The sequence below is a fragment of the Topomyia yanbarensis genome, chromosome 3 (assembly GCF_030247195.1).
Source record: "Topomyia yanbarensis strain Yona2022 chromosome 3, ASM3024719v1, whole genome shotgun sequence".
Lineage (NCBI taxonomy): Eukaryota > Metazoa > Arthropoda > Insecta > Diptera > Culicidae > Topomyia > Topomyia yanbarensis.
Window position 1 is genome coordinate 413,910,378 of NC_080672.1, and position 20,960 is coordinate 413,931,337.

Consider the following 20,960-nt stretch of genomic DNA (forward strand, 5'->3'; position numbering starts at 1 on the left):
ATTAAAAATGTAGACGTGTGATCAAGGTGACGTACACCGGCCGACCCACTTCCACATGGTCGTTTGTGCACCAAAATTTGTAAGTAGGATACATAGAGATTATATGAATCACACTAAAATAAAGAAAATTTACAGCTTGAAGCTTACAACGATTAAATAGTGTTGCTATCTTGGATTTGGTCAGTCACAGCGATATTCCCCTCAACAGTTTTATTTGTCAAGTTATTTACAATTCAGTCCTTTTATACATTTAGATTTCTATATCGAGGTAATAATTCATATCAGCAATATTAATTCCGTCGTTACGTGCATTAACATAGCATATGTAATTAATAATTTTTTTTAAAATTTCTAATCTTTTTGCTTTTACTAGCCCTCTTAGTGATGGTCTTACTAGATCCTCGAATGACAGGCGTCTCCATCCGTTTGTGATACCTGTTAACCTCTGTTGTAGCACCGTCCATGCCGGCATCACACGAGCACAGGTACTAAACTTGTGGCTGAGAGTCTCCTCCGTTTGGTTGCGACAGTATGTGCAGTTTCCATCTGAAGTACGCTGCATCACGAACATCAGTTTGCGGTGCTCGATCTTCTCGTTCACCAACAAATATAGTTTCGATCTTTGCGCTGAGGAAAGTTGTTTTACTGCTATATTTCGCCAGGTGTGGGGCCAGTTGTTTTCCGGATTTCGTCGTTCCACTCTTGGCAAGTCAGTTTGTTCGATGAAGTGTTGGTGAATTCGATCGGTGGAGGGGTTTTGTTGGATTTGCTGGGGGATTTGAGCTAAATGGGAAAGGATTATTTTAATGTCGGGAAGATCTGCGGGTATTACTGGGCGAGGATTTGCATGAAGTAGGGATCTGTAGTAAGGAAGGGATCCGATCTCTCGTAAATGTCGATTTATCGCAAGTGATTTACATTTCAGCGCTGGTATTTGCAGTTTTATGCCTCCTTCGTCTCTACTGCGGGCCAGCTGCATAATTGGGACGCGGGCGACCATTCCTCTCCAGAGAAATGTGCCCATCAGCGATGTAATTTTTGCTATGTGCACTGTAAATGGTGGCAGTATCGATGACATGTACCATATCCTGGAAGTGCCGAACGTATTCAACATGATGATTTTTTGTTGAAGTGTCAGCTGACGCGAAGAGTGCAGCCACATTTGTTGGGTGAATTTCCCTACAATTGCATCCCAATTTATCGTCGTCATCTGCCGTATCGAGTTTGTGAATACAACACCCAGGATTTTAACAGCATTGGTTGATTGTATCCACGTGTTGTTGATATCATTGCCTCCCCAGACTCCAACGTCAACGGCAATCGACTTTCGCTCGTTCAGTTTGGCACCGGCAGCTATTTCGAAGCGAGCAAATAGCCCTCTAATCGCCTCGATCTGCTCGTTCGATGTTACGATCACGCTAATGTCGTCTGCATATGCTACCAGCAAATCGTAACCGCATACTGCTTCAAGCCTGCTTATTAGTGGGTGCAATTGCAACACAAATAAGTGCATTGAAATCGAATCTCCTTGTCTAACTGAGCGTTGTATTTCGAACGAGCGCGACAGATGGCCATTAATAAGCAGCCGCGATGTGGCTCGACTGGCGATCTCCGATAAAATATGAATGAGATTCTCATTGATGCCAAGCGAGCGCATGGTTGCGAAGAGGAAAGAGTGTTACTCTATCGAAAGCGTGGTCCAGATCGAAGCTGATAAGTTTACCAGCGCGACGACGGTGGCGCAAATCAGCAATTCGATCTTTGAGAGCGAGAGTGGCTTGAAAAATGTTTCGCTCTGAGTTCGAACATTTCTGCCCTTCGCTCAGAATATGGTGGGCCTTCATCACCTTGTCTAATCGTGTTTTTAATATACGGGAGAACAACTTGTAATCACTGTTGAGAAGCGATATCGGGCGATACGATCGGGCTGTGTTGTCTCCTCCTCTCTTTTTAACCAACACGATAATGCCTTCTACGAAAGCAGCAGGTAGATTGCCGCTGAGTGCTTCATTCAGCAATAAATTTATTTCTCGATGGATGACATCGAACGTGCGGTGGTAGAACTCCCTTGGGATCCCATCACAGCCAGCAGATTTTCTGGGTGCGCTATCTCGTATTGCAGTTAGAATTTCTGCTGTGGTGATCTCGCTCATGCAAGTGGGTCGTTTGGTGGGACGACTCTCTCTGAGACAAAATTATTTTCGTTTCGTTCACTTGCTTCTTCAGTATACAGACTCGAGAAGTAGTCGGTTATATGCGCCTCGATTGCATGTGGCTCTCGGATGATTTCGTCCCGCTCTGTCTGTAGCTGTGTGATGACGGTTTTTTTCTTCGCCTCTCTCCCAGCTGAAATATCGATATTGGTTCGCCCGCCACGTAAGTTTCATTTATCCTCATGAACGTGTGCGAGAAGTTCCGTTGGAGCGACAGCATTTCACCTTTCAGTCGGTTGATGGTGGGTAGCATTTCTGGATGTTGGTAGTACCCGTCGTACGCTAACCGTAGCTCAGTATATAATCGTTGGTGTTCGCTATGAAAATCCTCGAAAACTTCACGAGATTTCCATTTGAAAAATGATTTTATCTTTGGCTTAGCGTATTCCAACCACCATTGCATCCAGGAGCGGTAGTTTCTGCGTTGTCTAGTCCAGTATTGCCATTTCAATTAGAATTCAGCAACATTCTCGTCTGTCAAGAGGTGGGGCCGGAGGGACCAATAACCGCGCCCGTGTTCCCGTCCCAGGGTAGGAAGGCAGAGTCGAAGTGTTACTGCTTTATGGTCGGTGAATGAGCAGACGTGTGTGTGCGCTGTTCGCAGGTTTTCTTGAAGCCCACTGCTGACATATATGCGATCGAGTCGAGATCGCGCGTTCCTATTGACGAATGTGAACCCTTCATCGCGTGGAAATAACCTTTCCCAGACATCGTGTAGTTGTAGTTGTTGTACGGCTGTTCTTAGTGCGGGACTAGCATTAGGGCTGCTAGAGTCGCACGTTCGAAGTACACAGTTGAAGTCACCCGCAAGAAGTAAATGCTGTGTGCGGTGTCGGAGATAATATGCCATTGTTCCATTGAAGAAATCCTCCCGGGCAGCGCGTTGTGAGGAACCAGAGGGAGCGTAAACATTGCAGATTGTTGTGTCTTGCACTCTCAATGCAATGAGTCGCCCATTCAAACTTCGCTCGACGTGAGAGACTTGGATGTGTTCCTTCAGAGCAATAGCGGTGCCTCTTCTCATGTGGTCTACATTGCAGAAAACGGCGAAGCCAGGCAATGAGAGCTGTTCGTTCTCCACTTCTTGCAGACACACGATATCGAGTTCTTGGCTACTGATGAAGGTTCGGAGAGCGTTAATTTTCGTGGGATTTGTTATCGTACCGATGTTGATGGAAGCGATGTTGTAGGTTGCCATTATAGTTGCTCATGCTCCATTTCATCGTCTTCGCTATCCCGACGTGGCTTTTTGCCCGGCTGTCGGTTTCGCGTTCGTCGGCCATTTGTAGATGTGTAGGACTCGTCGGTTTCGTTCCAATTGCTATTCTTGCTTTGTGCGCGTGTTGTAATAGTAGGTCTTTTAAACAGCTCAGCTGCAACCGTGCTGGTGTTAAGTGGTTCGTCAGTTTGCGGTGGTACTCGTTGCGATGACGTCGGTCTTTGCATTTGTAGAGGTTCTAGGCATAAGGCAGCTACAATCTCTGCAGGCTGGCTGCTACTGTGCGCTGTCATACCGGCAGCCTTAGGCAGTTCTGGAAATGTCTTTGGTGTAAGAGGTGGTGGTGCCGATAAGCTTGGTACGGCCAGTCGCTTGTTAACTGACTTTTTGCCAGCCGAACTTTTCGGTTGCGGTTGTGGCACGTTTTGTTTTGCCACGTTTGCGTAGCTCTTTTGAACCAGCAGTTTCTTGTTTTGGACACAAGATATGCTCTTTACAGTGTCGGCAGGATTGCAGCTGTCCTTGGTACGCAACGAACGCTTGCTCTCCATCGATAGTGACCCACGAGTCGATGTTCCGTTTTATAATCATCCGGGCCGACCAGATGCCAAGGGTTATTCCACCGAATTCAAAACCTTCACCCCATGTCAACTCACGAATCGTTAGTACATCACCGTACGTGCTCAAAAAAGCAGTAATCTTCTCTTCGCTCACATCTTCGGGAAGGTCAAACACTTTCACTTCAACACTTCCATCTTCCATGGTTATTCGAAGTTTGTGCTTCTTCCCGTCTAACTCCACTTCGCGTTTCTCGTCGTGTTCGTCCACCACTTTTTGTGCTAGCGCCAGATCACTGACCTTAACGAAAGCACAAGCTCCACCTCGATGGCACTGTAGTCTTTTGACATCTTCCTTTTTCAGGCCCAGCACTGTACGGCAAAACGAATGCACTTTTTCGAATGACGGCTTCACTGAAAAGCTCGAATAGTCTATTTTAATAGTGTTTTCTCGCCTCATCGCGGACTCTGAACACGCGACGCGGCACAGATAACTCGGGAAAAAAACAATTTGATTTTTCTACGGTTCGACCTTTTATCAGCGTAATCGGAGAAATACGTCCGTTCGGTGTAAAAGAGAACCGATAACTGGTTACTCCATGCATTTTACAATATTCTTCAAAATCTCTTCCTATGAACTGCTTCGCATTGTCCAACGTAATTGTTCTGAGATATCCGAATCTGGTGAATATTTTATTTAGTCTATCCACCATTTCTCGAGATGTTATTCGTGTCATGATTTCTACCCTTTGTACCTGCTGAAAATTATTACCAACAAATATTCTCATTGGAACCGGCTTGCTAGGCAGTCCGACCAGTTGGCATCCTTCACATTTAACTACAAATTCCTTCGCTTCTCGATCCATCAGTGGCCACCATGCGCGATCCCTCAGCCGTTTTTTCACGAGAAACTCTCCCGGATGACCCTCATGTGCCAGCTGTATTATCCTGTTTCGTCGAGACTTCGGAGCTACCAATTTATTCCCTCTCACCATAGTTTCTCCTACAAATCCGAGCTCATTTCTGAAGGGTTCAAAAGGTTTTACTATAGGGCTGTTCCAAATTCCAGATTTGAGACTTTCTTTCACAACTAATATCTCTTGATCATTGCGTGCTGTATTTTTGATTTCTTCGACGTCTACAACAACCGACTCTTGAATTGCAAACACAAGAAGTTCGAATGTCCTTTTGATTAAGGAATTTTATTGAACTTCTCACACTTACTCGAACTGGGCACTGTTGATCATTGCCATAGCGATTTGTCTATGCGCATCTGTAACATGTTCCAGTAAGGTGTTTCGTGTTTTCTTGAATTCAATTCACGGGAGTTGAGCCCGATATCATTGTTTTGGTAGCTGTCTCGTTCCCTGTGATCATAATTAGTTGAGCTTGATGTTAGATCCATTCAAACGAGGTTACCATCTTCGTGATTTTTGTCAATGTTAGTTCTTCTTCTTGTAGCAGTTTTTCCTTTGATTCCATCGGTGTGCAGAGCACGATTTTAACAATGATCACTCACTTCTCTCGACTTCGGTTTTTCCAAATTCGCATTTCTTGGCCTCTTCGGTGCAACGGATTGGAAATTTTACCGATGACACAAGTGGTCCATCTAGGGAAGTAAAAGGCTTACTTACCTTATCGTTCAGGCTAGAGCCTTGTTGTCTTGCTGTATGCAGAAGCCGTCTCCACTCAATTCGGTCCATTGCAGCTTGTCGCCAGCCTCGCAGTCTTCGAAGGGTCCGCTGGTCGTACTCTATCCGGTCGATCCATCGTGCTTCGTCTTCTTGTTCCTGTAGGGTCGCCCTCAAGAACCATCTTCACCGGGTCGTCGTCCGACATTCTTACGACGTGTCCAGCCCATCGCAAACGTCCTATTTTTGCGGTATGCGCGATGGATAGTTCTTCCAGCAGCTGAGCCAACTCATGGTTCATTCGCCTGCGCCACGTTCCGTCTTCCATCTGCTCGCCACCGTAGATGGTACGCAACACCTTTCGTTCGAAAACTCCAAGGGCGCGTTGGTCCTCCACGAGCATAGTCTCGGTCTCGTGGCCGTAGAGGACCACCGGTCTAATCAGCGTCTTGTAGACAATCAACTTCATGCGGCGGCGAATTTTGTTCGACCGGAGCGTCCTCTGGAGTCCCAGGCACGATTTCCCGCCAAGATCCGTCTCTGAATTTCTCTACTAGTATCATTGTCGGCGGTTACCAGTGAGCCCAAATACACGAATCGTCGACCATCTCGATTTCGTCACCGTCAATCCGTACTCGGGATGGGAGCTTCACATTGTCATCTCTAGAACCTCTTCCTCTCATGCATTTTGTCTTCGAAACGTTGATGGCAAGTTCAATCCTGCTGGCTTCAGCTTTCAGTCTGATGTACGTTTCCGACATCACCTCAAATTTCCGTGCCATTATGTCAATGTCGTTGGCGAAACCAAGAAGCTGGACGGACCTCCTGAAGATCGTGCCACTCGTGTCTATCCCCGCTCTCCTTGTTACACCTTCTAACGCAACGTTGAACAGGCACGATTGACCATCACCTTGCCGTAACCCTCTTCGAGATTCAAAGGGACTCGAGTGTCCCTGATACTCGAACAACGCACATCACCCGATCCATTGTCGCTTTGACTAATCGTATTAGCTTATCCGGAAAACCGTACTCGTGCATTATCTGCCATAGATGATCTCGATCGATTGTGTCATATGCCAATTTGAAATCTATGAGCAAATGATGTTTGGGCACGTTGTATTCGCGGCACTTCCGCAGAACCTGCCGTATCGCGAATATTTGGTCCGTGGTGGCGCGGGAACCCATGAATTCTGCATGGTAGTGCCCCACGAACTCCCTTCCAAATAGTGGCAATCGACGGCAAGGAATTTGGAAGAGGACCTTGTAGGCGGTGGTAAGTAGTGTGATCACGCGGTAGTTGCAGCAATCCAACTTGTCACCCTTTTTGTAGATTGGGCAAACGACACCCTCCATCCACTCCTCCGGAAGAATCTCCTCCTCCCAAATTTTGGCGATTACCTAGTACAGCGCTCTAGCCAGTGTTTCACCACCGTATTTTACTAGCTCGCTGAGTAGTTGATCTACACCGGCAGCTTTGTTGTTTTTTAGCCGACCGATCTCCTCCTTGGCCTGATTACCGGTCTAAACATTACCTCCCGTCCTACCTTAGCGTTCATATCAACGATGAAGATTTTCACGTCCCGTTGCGAGCAGTCGTCGTGTACTTTGATGATGCTGTAGTTGAAGAAAAGGCCTTTGATCCTCAACGTACACATCCTTACGGAGTCCATCCAATCACGCGTTGACGCATCCTACCCAGCACTACAAAGCCGGTTCCCAGCTCGTTGGTGGTGCTACAGCTCTGGTAAAGTAGCCGCCCGATGCCCGCTTTTCCATAACTTTTATCCTGTCAAGCAAAGTTCTTGCAGTGCCACTACTTAAAAGTTGCGTGGTTGGAGTTCGTCGTAGATTATCCTGTCGAAAGCTGGAAAGCAGAGTGACCTGCAGTTCCATGTTCCGAGTTTCCAATCGTAGTCCTTATTTCGTCGCGTAGGTCTGTGCCGACTTTTTCCGATTCGCATTTTCTTCCGCATTGTTCGTAACGGTTAGTTTTCCAGGGCGGCTTGTTGGGCCTTCCCCAACTCCCTGTCTCGCCGGAGGGCCATCGTGTCAGCTCTGTTTAGAGTCCCACGCTGTCACGAGGACGATACATCAGCCGCCCCTAACATGGGGTAGACTCGGGTAGACTCACCCTCCGAAAAGAGGAGCCCCCCTTCCCTGTCAGCATACAAACATGGTCCCACCGGGGTTGGTTACCCGATCTTTCCTATGGTTACTCGTACCCCAGCTGGCACCGCGGGGAGGTAGGGATAGGAGCTACTGGACAAGAGGCTAAGAACACTGTTGCGAACCACAGGGTCTATATTAGTCATTTACCAACCACTACAAGATCGAGCTCGGGTTTTTAGGACGAAAACAGTGAATGTTCCAGGATACAACGCAGGAACAGTGACTTGTTAAATTGCGGTTACCTGTAGTATTTCTGCGAGTATTCAATTTTAATAGTGGGTGATGTCGGTTCCTAGTCTGAGTAAATCCTTAGAGGAATAGGCCCCTTCTTTGTGCGTCTCTCTTCCGGCGATTCCTGAGCGTCGTAGGTTGTCTGCCAATTCCGGTGGGAGTGTAGTGTCCGCACTGACGGAGCCACGGCTACCCAGGGACCTGAGCGGGTATGTCTCGGTGCGTTATGATGAGCCTTCTGCTGTAGCCGCTTGATTTGTTCTCTTTGGTTTATTTAATTTTGAGAAGCCGTTTTTGTTTCGTACTGTGATCATTTTGTATGATTGGTCTTGTGTACGTGGTTGTCTTTTTGTCGAGGCCGATTTTTTTTCGGCTTGCAGAATTTTACGATGAAGTTTGTGGTAGGGAGAGGATGTGGCTAGGGTGGATTTGTACATGTAGTTTCTAACTGCGTTGAAGTCAGCTTCCGAGGTAAGAGCCGAACAGGTATGATTTGTTATAGGTGGTGAGCGTAGTTTGTCTGAGGTATAAGCATTTTTTGGCGATTTGAAAAGTTAATCTGACATTGCATTTCCGTGTTCGTCATGAATGCTCAATTGGTAAGTTTCACATATTGTAAGGTTATTTCTACCTCTGAAAAATATATAGGTGTTAAATTTCTTGTTACAATACTAAGATTTCGTTCGATTACACAATAGATCCAAATACTGGTCGCAGTGGTTCGTCTCCAACAAAAAAAAAAAGATTTCGTTCTTCCGTATTCAGTTTATACTAAAATGAAATCCAGAGGTTGAAATCTGGATAGAAAAAACGATAATGGGCAAAAATAACTGGATTAATTGATAAATCCAAATTTTAGATGAAGATCTTCCGTATCTAAAACAACCAATCTAACCTCAAAAATCGAATGGTATCAAACGAAAAAGCTTTTTTTTATCACCTGTAATTATATTTTTTGTAAAACTATGTAATTTTTATCCAAAAACAATGAATATAGAACAACCATCCTACAGCATCAATGCAAGAAAAAGCTTTCATCATCATTTGATTGGTAGCAATAATTAAATATAGTTAGCGCTTAGAGCGGACAAACTTCACGTTTGAGAGCCAATCAGGTGTCGTTTTCGATGGTAGTGCACCGGTGAAGTGAAGTTCACCGGTATTGCCTTTTTCGAGCATAAGTGTCAATAAAACATACCCAGTTGTTTGCACTTCTGCTCGAAAGTGCAAATCAAATGCGTGGAACCAACCCGGTGCACATCAGTCTGAACAAAGGGGAAAGAAGCATTCATTATCCAGCGCATCCCCCATCAACACCAAATGCAAACATCGATGGTTCTTTCCGAAGCACCATAATTATCAACGAACTATTTGAAAACTATTTCAAACGTCATTCCATTGAATATCGCTAGATTTGCAATAACAAACCGAAGTGCAGTCATGATACTCCAGTCATGGCTACAGACATCACCAACCAATTTATTTTTCTATTGCCATCACGCTGAGTTGCTAGACTGGTGAAGGCATTTTAAGGCAGTCGAAGGCCACAGGCCCAGCGCCATCACGTATAGTTCCTGAATTGTTGAAACAGGAATTATAAAGCGTGTTTCACAACAAATTGCAATACGGAAAAAAAATTTAACTCATTGAGTATTTTCTCTTGAAAATTTGGGTTGAAGTAGTTTAAAGGGTATTGGTTATACTGTACTTTTATCGCTGTCATATGGCCAAAGAAATTTTCGATTCACATCGAGCAGCTTCGCTGTGTCTCCAACGACTTTCTGTTTCCTTAATAATTCCAAAACTACACAGCGCTTGTATTCCTGCTGCATAGTACTGAAAATTTCGCAATGAAGTTGTGATTTGCTGGTTGGACCGAAAATTTATCTGCTCACATCTCTAATTAATGTCAATTTGATTGTCAAAGTAAATTTGACACAAGATTCCCAGAAGAAAATATTTTCACATAAATTTGAATTTGATCTGTTCTCAGCAGTTTGTGATTGAATTTTGATTGATCAAAACTATGGGATCGTTTTGTAAACCCTGTATATTCGAATTGTCTCTGCGTTCAACAATGGTGGACAAGCATTACAACAGCTCAATTTGAATTCTTTTCGCCATTAGATTTCAATCACCCTAACCATATCCATACAAACTGAAGGTAAAATTGTTCCCAATTGTTGACAAAATTCAAGGACAGAATGTGTGAGACGTAGTGTAAATATGAGTGAATAAACGGTGCTTGTTTATTCATGTGCTATAATTACTCAAGTGATAAGCGTACCCACTGAACAACCCAATGAAAATACTCACAAGTGTACTGCGGTACTGGAGAAAACATTTTCAAATTTTACCTTTCAGTTATAGATCGATACACTGTACCACTTATAAATGACAAGGTTCGATAAAATCTCGCAGATATATTACCTAACTAACCGAAATGAAGTCACGTCCGTTCCGATAGGATAATTTCCGTTCAATCAATGCGTGCCCTAGCCCAGGCTACCATCAACTCCCGGAGGAAATGAAGAAATCTTCCATTTCAAGTAGAAGAACTACATCATTCATTCACTTTGCTTCTTACAATCCATCTGAAAATGCCGTAATATTCATGAAACCCAACCCAACAGACGGTCTTTCTACGCATAACAATCAACCGGCTGTAATAAGACCTCACCTCAGAGAATTAGACTCCGGAAACCTGCACCCCTAGAATTAAAAGGACTGCAAATTAAATTTTACATAATCTCAAGACTCAAAATCTTATCCACCCACATCGGGACAACGCTAAAGTTGTTGAAACAACAGATTGACTTGGATTGAAAGTAAAATACGGGTCGGAAAAATGAATAAAAACTTTCGTAAGGTGGCAAAGCCAGTTTCCGTTTTCTGCTAGCGGGCACCGAAAATCTTGGCAAAGAACAACCTCACGACGACCCTACCTCTCCCAATTTGCTTCCCTCACTACCAAACCCACAAAATAAATGATAAATTTTGCCCAAAATGAAGTTTCTCCTTCAACGAAGATTGAGCATAATCAGGCTTTTCACTTCGTGCCACCCTCGAAGTGGTTGGATATTTATCCAAATCCGGGGTGATTTTCTTCCGCTTCAATTGCGAGCCTTCGCATTCGTTTTTGGGATGCCTTTCGTAGAGCCTTCCGGCTCTGAACTGGGGCTCGCTTTAGCTTTTTGTTTTTAGTGGCCTTTCCTAGTGATAAACCGGAGAAGTTGCTTTCACTCTCTGGAGAGTGATTAGCCATGCTTCAATGGAAACTGATTTTTTTGATAATTCTCGAATTTTTTTTCAATTGAACTAGAAAGAAGGTATAAAATAATTAAGAAATAAAGAGCCTATCCTACTAAGTCAGTTTCGGTTAAATAACACACGTCAAATCTCAATTGTTTGTATTACAACTAATAATTTGGTACCTTTGTACAATCGTCTTGTTTTACCCACACGCTCCCCTAAACAAATGTGGAAAACATGAAGTTAGGTTTTTCTTTACTGTAGCGGCGCGCCGTAAAAAACAGCTAATTAGCGATGGTTCCAGTTCAACGATCTTGACCTTGGGGAATGTGAAACCACAACAGCCCAAACTGTCAGAGCAGTTCTACTACTCCTCTAGCCAAGAACTAACAGTTCTAGTAGAATCAATTAAATCAAAATTAATTATCGTCTTACAACCGTTCCCATTTAAAGAATGAGTCATCTGAACTCCTGCTACTCATCACAACCATCAAACATATCGCTTGCAAGAAAAATAGCGAAACAAAAACTCACATTCCAATGAAGGCAAACGACGGAAAAGAAATGGGCAATCGACCTGTTGCACTTCACTACACCACAAAGCCCACCCCGCGGTTTGCATCACTTCCTCCACGGAAAAGAATATCAATTTCTGTACAAGCAATGGGCAAGATAAAACGGTATATTTGACACGTAAAAACATTTGATGACAAAATGACTCAACCGTAAGCAGGCTGGGAGATTTTGAGCTGGCAGAAAACGGAACGCGACGGTTCTGCATTAGATTAAATCTACGGAAAACTTACCACAACAGCTCGGGGGTAACAAAATGCAACTGGTTCTGGAAGTGCTGAACGAGAATTCCGATCCGGTAAATCACTTTTTTTCCAATTTTTCTGCACACTCAATCAGCAAATTACTGCTGCTGCTGCTTTTGCGGAGCCACGGGAGGAGTCACATACAACAACTGTCACTCGAACGGGAATCGGTTCTTGTTTGCTTCTGACGCGTCGACTGTCAATGCGATAGTGCGCAAGCTGAACCGATTACGTATCGGTTATGCGTGTTTGCCTGCGCATTTTGCGCCTGAATGGCTGTATTTCGAGCGCTACAACTTGCGCAAAACGATAATTTGTGAATACAGTTTTATTAGCCTGGCAGTTATGCAACAAGCGGGAAGGTTTATAACTAGAGTGTGTTTCTAGAAGAGTTGCGTACAGAAAAATATGCAACAATGCATAAATGAATGAATTCTGTAAAACATAGGTATTACTCGATAATGATTAGTAACGTATTTTTATGTGAATGTTTACACAGGTCTATCAGAATAAGTTGTTCTAGCTTATAAAGCTGTATGCTGTGGCTACACAACCGCAATATTAATTGTAACTTCGAGTGACTTCGACCAAGTTAAAAAACAAATTCATACGAAGCTCAACAAAGAACTTTGTGGTTTACAGAAAATTTAGCACATTCTCCAATTGAGAGATGAAACGAAGTCGAAATGCAAATGACATAACTAATTTATGCGAATATCCCCCAACCATAATTTTAACACAAAGCCAGGGATGCCATTATGCCAGATTGATCTGGCACAGCCAAAGTTTTTTGCAGCTTCCAGACAAAAAGACAAACCTCTCATTCTGTCAACAGTTTTTTCGGCATTTAATTAGCAAGGGACTGGAAGGTGAAGTATATTTTTCAATATTTAGAGCCATAGTACTCAAGGGAGAGCAAGGTGTTGAAAGGAGAAAGTTTAGAAAAGCGTGGAAGGATCATATATGCAAGCTTAGAGCTCACCGGCGACTTAACCCTTTGTCTGCTACCGTAGTGGTCAGGGTCTTTTGGCATTAGAAATGCGAATCACCTGAGTCTACGGCATGTCCGAACAAGCGTAAAGTAACTTGTTACTTCATGCTGTCGGAACCGACAAAAAGTTAAGTCACGGTAAACTTCCACACTAAGCATTTGCGACGTTGAAACTCATTGAATGAGCCAGTTTTGTTTGTTCCCTCACCAATTGCCTGCCTGAGTGATTTTATTTTATCGACTATTGTGACTGTCTCAGCGTGTGTGACAATATGGTCACATGTGTTGCTGATTTGCACGGTGTCGGCAGCTTTCACCCAACGCTGCAACGATGAATCCCCATCACGGTAAGTTCTATTTTTACCATTTTTTTGTTAACCATTTTTGTTAACGACCTATTGAGTTAATTTGTCAACAGTTTTTTCGGCATTTAATTAGCAAGGGACTGGAAGGTGAAGTATATTTTTCAATATTTAGAGCCATAGTACTCAAGGGAGAGCAAGGTGTTGAAAGGAGAAAGTTTAGAAAAGCGTGGAAGGATCATATATGCAAGCTTAGAGCTCACCGGCGACTTAACCCTTTGTCTGCTATCGTAGTGGTCAGGGTCTTTTGGCATTAGAAATGCGAATCACCTGAGTCTACGGCATGTCCGAACAAGCGTAAAGTAACTTGTTACTTCATGCTGTCGGAACCGAGTTTTAAATTAAAGAAGTGTTTGCACACACATTTTGGAAATTTGGGGCATATTTTCCCAAATTTATCAAAAATTGATTGATAAATTTTGATGACTCTGAGGTCGCTGTTATGTGACTGATTTTGCCACACATTTTTAGTTCATCTGCCAGATATTCTTTGGAAAATAGTGGCAACTCTGGAAAGGCGGATATTTTCCAAAGTGCTAGTGCAGCTGCAAAGCTGAAATCCTGATCCAGTGATTGTCCAAAGTCCGAGAATTAACAGAAGTTTTGTCACCACGTACAAGTTGTAAAACTGCCTTATTCTAACGCCCCGCATAACGGTTCATTGATTTCCGGCGCGGGGCGCAAAAGGATTACCAACGGCGAACCAGTGATCTAAAAAAAGGTGATGTGAATAAAGTGCATTTTCTCAATAAAAACTACAAGTGCAGCATTGTAAACAATAACAAAAGTTAGAGACGTGGACATTTTCCACCTCCTTGATTAGGTCTATTACCCCTTCGCTGTAATCGGCTCAGATACAGCAATCCGGCCGCCCGGTTTCCCGAAATCACACGTAGAGTGCGTTAGTAGCAAAACCAGCACACAAGTTGCGTGCAATTTTCGGTTGAATACAACAATTGCAATCAACTTTTGGTCTGCTGTGCGAGTTCTTCCGTCTTCAGTGCAACCCAGCATTGGATTGCACTGAACAGTTTGCAGCACACAAGTTCACGTGATAGGCAATTACTTCTGTAGATACACCTTAACAGCTACCGTAGATTCAAATACAGGAGTGTGTCCATATGGGAACAGCTACCGGAGGAGTGGAAAGAAGGGGTCATCACCCCTATATTCAAGAAAGGCGACAAATTGGACTGTGAAAACTACAGAGCAATCACGGTGTCAAATGCCGCTTACAAAGTGCTATCCCAGATTCTGTTCCGGCGCCTATCACCGCTGGTAAATGGATTTGTTGGGAGTTATTAGGTCGGTTTCATCAACGTTTCATCATCATTACTATACGGCAAATCCTCCAAAAATGCCGTGAATTTCCTGACACATCACCTGTTCATCGACTTTAAAACCGCATATGACACGGTGGACCGTGTGGAGCTATGGAAAATGATGGACGAGAACGGCTTCCCTGGGAAGCTGACAAGACTGATTAAGGCTACGATGGATGGCGTAAGGTGTTGTGTCAAAATTTCGGGCGGCCTCTTGGGTCCGTTTGAAACACGCAGTGGACTAAGACAAGGCGATGGGTTGTCCTGCTTGCCTGCTGTACAATATAGTGCTGGAAGGTGAAATGCAAAGAGCGGGGTTCAACATGCGGGGCACGTTTTTCACGAGGTCCGGACAGTTCGTGTGCTTCGCTGATGATGTGGACATAATCGGTAGAAACAAGGAGACCGTAGCAGATCTGTATACCCGACTGAAGCGCGAACCAGCACGAGTAGGACTGAAGATAAATGTGTCTAAGACGAAATACATGCTGGCTGGCGGAACCGATCGCGATAGGGAACGCAAAACTTTGAGATCCAGGAAGCTTCACCATAGCGCGAAATGCGCCATGTACAACACACTGATTAGACCGGTGGTTCTCTACGGGCACGAAACGTGGACAATGCTCGAGGAGGATCTGCAAGCACTCGAAGTCTTCGAAGGAAAGGTGCTGAGAACGATCTTCGGTGGTGTGCAGGAGGATGGTGTGTGGAGGAGAAGCATGAACCACGAACTTGCGCGACTCTATGGTGTGCCAAGCATCCGGAAAGTAGCTCAAGCTGGAAGGGTACGGTGGGCGGGGCATGTTGTGAGGATGCCAGACAACAACCCCACCAAATTGGTTTTCACCTCCAACCCGGCAGGGACAAGACGGAGAGTAGCGCAGCCTTTCCGGTGGCTGGACCAAGTGGAGCAGAACCTGGCGAGTATCGGGCACCTGAGAGGTTGGAGACAAGTAGCAACTGACCGAGTGTGGCGGAATATTGTGGAACAGATTAAATCATGATAATATGATGTATAATCAGGAAATTATAGTGTGTCCATATACCTAGACTTTCGGACACTAAAAATTTTCTGTTAAAAAATTCGTAAGTAGTGATGGACGTTGACACGCCACTCCCTGGAGGGGGGCCGCCCTTAAGTCATTCTATTCCACGTTTTCTTAATTTCGGGGACCAAATTGACCAACAAACTTTACTTTTGAGAGCTATAAAGGACAACGAAGGAAACACCCAAAATCTGCAAACCAACCCTTTCATAATTCACCTCTCCCTAAAAAACACCAACGGCACGGAACCCACAAAATGGATTAAAGTAGCACAAGATACGTAACCTCTTCAAAAACGGTCTATGAAAGGCTTCTGAAATTTAATCAATTATCAGACGGATGCAAGGTAGAAGTTATCCCACAGCCGCACCTTAATGAAACCCAAGGGATAATATACGATCTGGGCACCAATAATTTAGCTACGCCAACTAACACCCTTTACACGTCCTGTCGTTCTCAGATTCGCACTTGCCTGAGCACATCTTACTGGGTCTAGTCCGGATAAGCGAAAATATTAGCCTTCACCGATGCAGTGTTTTCGCTGCGGCATATTCGGGTATGGAACAGAGCTTGTGCCCAAAAAATATCTGTCTAGCCAATACGTCATCAATACCATAACAACAACAACAACTACTACTACTAATACAACAACAACAAAAACAATAGCAACTAACGCCAACAAGCCCACTCACACCGACCTCATCCGGGGAAGTACTGGCCCATACCGACAAGCACCCACGCAAGCTCCCTATTATCTACCAGACCGATAAAAATGACTGCTCCGCCACCTTCCTCCATAGCAGCTTCTCAAACGGCGGAAGAATTCGGCCGCGCACACTTGCGGGTTATCGTGCAGGCAGACCGTCCACCATGACTACATCAAACCACTGAAGCAGGACCATTTTCAACCAAGCCCTATATCAGCCCACCGAAACACTCACCAACACCGGCCATGGGGCTCCCGGCTGGCATCCCAACGGAAGCCCGTCTGGTCAGTTCAACCCTCAACAACCGAAGGCCTTGGCCTCCTATCCTCACCCAAGAGCGACGCTACCCATCTACACGGATCCCTCGCCACACCCTATACGGTTACAGGAAAAGCAGTCCGCATACCAAATATCGTACAACGCTCACCCCAACTGGGTACAACAACAGACAGTCCGAAACAGCTAGCAGCCTGGTTAGGGAGAACGCTTTCCCTCTTGTACCAGCCCTATCCGGGAAAGTCCCGGCCATCATATGTCACCCACCCACGAGCAGATGAATGCCCCTGAACTCCTTACAGGCAGCGAACAACGTTCTTCACCTCCAGCAAGAGAGATGACTCTCCCCAACTACGTGGACCCTTGCCTATACCCCGTGCGGCCACTGGAAGAGCAGTCCGCATGTTTGCCTACGCAGTTCCGCTAACACAGTATATTAGAAATGCCAAACGAACAGTTTTACGACCGTTAAGCCCTATTGCTGGATGTTCTTGGCATCCAATGCGGTGCCACAGCAGGTAGCCCAAAGAGGAGACAACCAACTCAATCTTCACGGACCGCTTGTCACACCCCCAACGATCACTGGGATGGCAATCCACCTGTCCGCCCGATTACGACTACATAAAGAAACGCACCAGCTCTAACACCAACACCAACAACTCTAACCGCAGACTATTTAGGTGAAATGCACTCTCCCCTGCATCAGTCCTGTCTGGGAACGTTTCCCCGAAGAGCTTCCGGCGGCTGCGGATGCAGGGGGCCCGGCTACCCCCGGGTAAGTACTCCACAGCCTTTCGATCATCACGAACAGCTCAGCTCCCCAAGCGTAGTTATAGCGGGAGACTTTAACGCTTGGGCAGTAGAGTGGGGCAGCCGCTGTACAAATAACAGGGGCAAAGCGCTAATGGAGGCGCTTGCAAAACTCGATACTGTGCTAGCTAACAATGGCTCCGCTAGTACATTCCGTACAAACGGGGTGGAAGCGTGGATTGACGTAACATTTGCCAGCCCGAGTCTGGTTCCAGGCATGGAATGGAGGGTAGACGAAGGCTACATCCATAGCGATCATTTAGCAATCCGCTTTAGGATCAACTATGGTGTGCAGCATCCGAGAGCGGGAGATCCCTGTCAGGTAGGCGGGTGGAAGTCCAATCACTTTGACAGCGAAGCTTTCACCGCGGTCCTGGGACTGGAGGCCAACACCGACAGTCTAAGCGGGGATGCGCTGGTAGCTGATCTATCACGCGCGTGCGACGCCACTATGCCGAGGAAAACCCTCCCAAGAAACGGCAGATGCCCGGTATACTGGTGGAGTGCCGAGATTGCAGCTCTACGGTCAGCATGCCTCAGAGCTAGACGTAGGATGCAAAGAGCTCGCACCGGGGATGCAAGAGAGAACCGCCGTGAAGTTAAGGAAATTGGCCCTTAACAAGGCCATTAAAAGCAGCAAGAGAGCGTGTTTCGACAACCTGTGTGAGAGTGCCAACGCGAATCCGTGGGGTGACGCCTACCGGATTGTGATGGCCAAGACCAAAGGGGGCTCTTCACCCCCAGAACGGTCTCCGGACCGGTTGGCGACGATTATCGAAGTACTCTTCCCATCTCGTGCCACACGCCCCTGGCCACCTGCACTACGAGACAGTGCGGGCACGGTCGAAATGGTGGCTCCAGTGACGAATGAAGAACTACTCGCAGTGGCTAAATCCCTAGCAATGAACAAAGCTCCAAGACCGGATGGAGTTCCAAACAACGCTCTCAAGGCAGCGATCATAGCGAACCCGAACATGTTCAGGCTAGCTATGCAGAGATGCCTTGACGAGTGCCGTTTCCCCGATAGATGGAAAAGGCAGAAATTGGTGCTGTTGCCGAAGCCCGGGAAGCCGCCAGGCGACCCATCGGCGTACAGACCAATCTGTCTGATCGACACGACTGGCAAACTGCTTGAGAGGATCATCCTCAACAGGCTAACCCCGTACGCGGAAGGTACGGACGGTCTGTCAAGTAACCAGTTTGGCTTTCGGAAGGGTAAGTCCACAGTGGACGCTATCAACTCAGTGATAAAAATTGCCGAGATAGCGATCCAACGAAAAAGGCGAGGCATTCGATACTGTGCGTTAGTGACACTTGACGTGAAGAACGCATTCAACAGCGCAAGCTGGGATGCCATCGCGCTCTCGTTACACCGGCTTAGCCTACCGGTGGGTCTGTATCGGATCCTGGAAAGCTACTTCCAGAACCGCATACTGCTATACGAGACCGATGCCGGTTAGAAAAGGGTTCTGATTACCGCCGGAGTACGACGGGGTTCTGAGACTGAAGTTCCCTCCTGGGGTCAAGATCGTCGGCTTTGCTGACGACGTAACCTTGGAGGTCTACGGGGAGTCAATTCCTGAGGTAGAACTAACCGCAGAACACGCGATCAGCACGGTGGAGGAATGGATGAGCGCGAGAGGCCTGGAGCTCGCTCATCATAAGACGGAGGTAGTTATCGTCAACAACCGCAAGTCGGCACAACATGCAGTTATCCATGTGGGAGAAGTCGCGATCACTTCACAGCGAAGTCTGAAGTCTCTCGGAGTCATTATAGACGACAAGCTGACCTTCGGCAGCCATATCGACTATACGTGCAAGAGAGCGTCGACTGCTGTTGCGGCTCTATCGAGAATGATGTCCAACAGCTCAAAGGTGTGCGCCAGTAGACGTAGGTTACTGGCAGGCGTTGCCGTATCTATCCTCAGGTACGGCGGCCCGTCATGGTCAAGAGCACTGAGGGTAACCAGTTACCTACAGAAACTGGAGAGCACCTACCGCGTGATGTGCCTCAGAATGATATCTACCTACCGCACGGTATCACACGATACATCCTGCGTGATAGCGAGCATGATGCCAGTCGGGCTGGTCATTCGGGAAGATGAGGAGTGCTTTGAGCTACGTGGAAATAGGGGAGCCCGCGAGCGCACCAGGGTGACCTCGGTCGCCAGATGGCAGCGTGAGTGGGACAACTCCTCGAAAGGTAGGTGGACCCACCGGCTGATACCTAGCATATCGAGCTGGGTGGGAAGACCCCATGGGGAAGTTCACTTCCACCTGACACAATTCCTGTCAGGCCATGGCTGTTTCCGACAGTACCTCCACAGGTTCGGGCACGCGGAGGTCCCAGTCTGCCCGGACTGCCCAGGTGTAGACGAAACTGCCGAACACATACTGTTCGTATGTCATCGGTTCGACGTCGAAAGAAGAGCAATGCTTGACGTCTGTGGCTGGGACACAACCCCTGATACCATTATTCAGCGGATGTGTCAATCGGTGGAGAAGTGGAACGCAGTCTCGGCTGCTACCATCCAGATTGCCAGTAGGCTACAGGTAATCTGGCGAACCGAGCAACAGACGACGGGCACGGCTAACTAGTGATTGGTTAGTTGGAGCGAAAAAGGCCAAACGCAAAAAAGGGAGTGAATGGTCTGTTCATGCCGAGACAGGTTTGGCGCAGCGACTGGCAACCGCGTAAGGGGTAAACCCAGCCATCCCGAAGCAAGACAGAAGAGCGAGTGTATAGGCGTATAAGTGGACTGCCTCAAGCCAAGATGGGAGGGTCGTAGCGTAGTATGTTGGGACTTAGCTATCGATGCCTCGTGGCGTGGCAGAGGAGTGAAAGGGTGAGCATCCAAGTCAGTCTCACACGGTATGTTAAGGGTGAGCACAAAAGTCAGCCTCACATGGTATGGGTGAGGTGAGCACACAAGTTAGCCTCGCAAGGAACGAAAAAGGGGAGCACAAAAGTCAGCCTCATGTGGAGTGCTTGAGAGTGAATCAAAGTGCGATTGAGAGAGCACCCAAGTAAGCCTCATACAGGACGTATGAACGCGTGAGTGAGAGTGAATGAGGACATTAAGTACAGCCATCCCCCCAGAAGTAATACCGAGAGGTAGTTCCTGGGGGGGGGGACCGATGGCGGAGCCCAATGGAGTTTGGTCGATATTAATGGCAGCGTCACCATTCGAGCCCGACACGCCCCCAGTACACCCCGTGCGGTAGCTTGGACATCTACCAATAGCACGTGTACTGGGCTAGGACGCTAATGTCTTCTCCATTGTAAAAAAAAGAAGTTCGGATGTTCGATGTACCAGGGGGAGATCGGCATTATCCCTGCTTTTTTCCAGCGTATG

The 20,960-nt window shown here is 46.3% G+C and overlaps 2 protein-coding genes across 4 annotated transcripts in view; one reads left to right on the forward strand and one right to left on the reverse strand.

The window, feature by feature from the left end:
- Positions 1–12,225, reverse strand: part of LOC131693752 (synaptobrevin) — a 78,390-nt gene extending 66,165 nt beyond the window's left edge. For all 3 annotated transcript variants that reach the window (XM_058981873.1, XM_058981871.1, XM_058981872.1), the window contains exon 1: positions 12,079–12,225. The gene's annotated coding sequence lies outside the window, so the exon portion shown is untranslated. The remainder of the gene's footprint in view (positions 1–12,078) is intronic.
- LOC131693751 (chondroitin sulfate N-acetylgalactosaminyltransferase 1) overlaps positions 1–20,960 on the forward strand; it is a 182,219-nt gene that overhangs the window by 146,240 nt on the left and 15,019 nt on the right. The window lies entirely within an intron of this gene.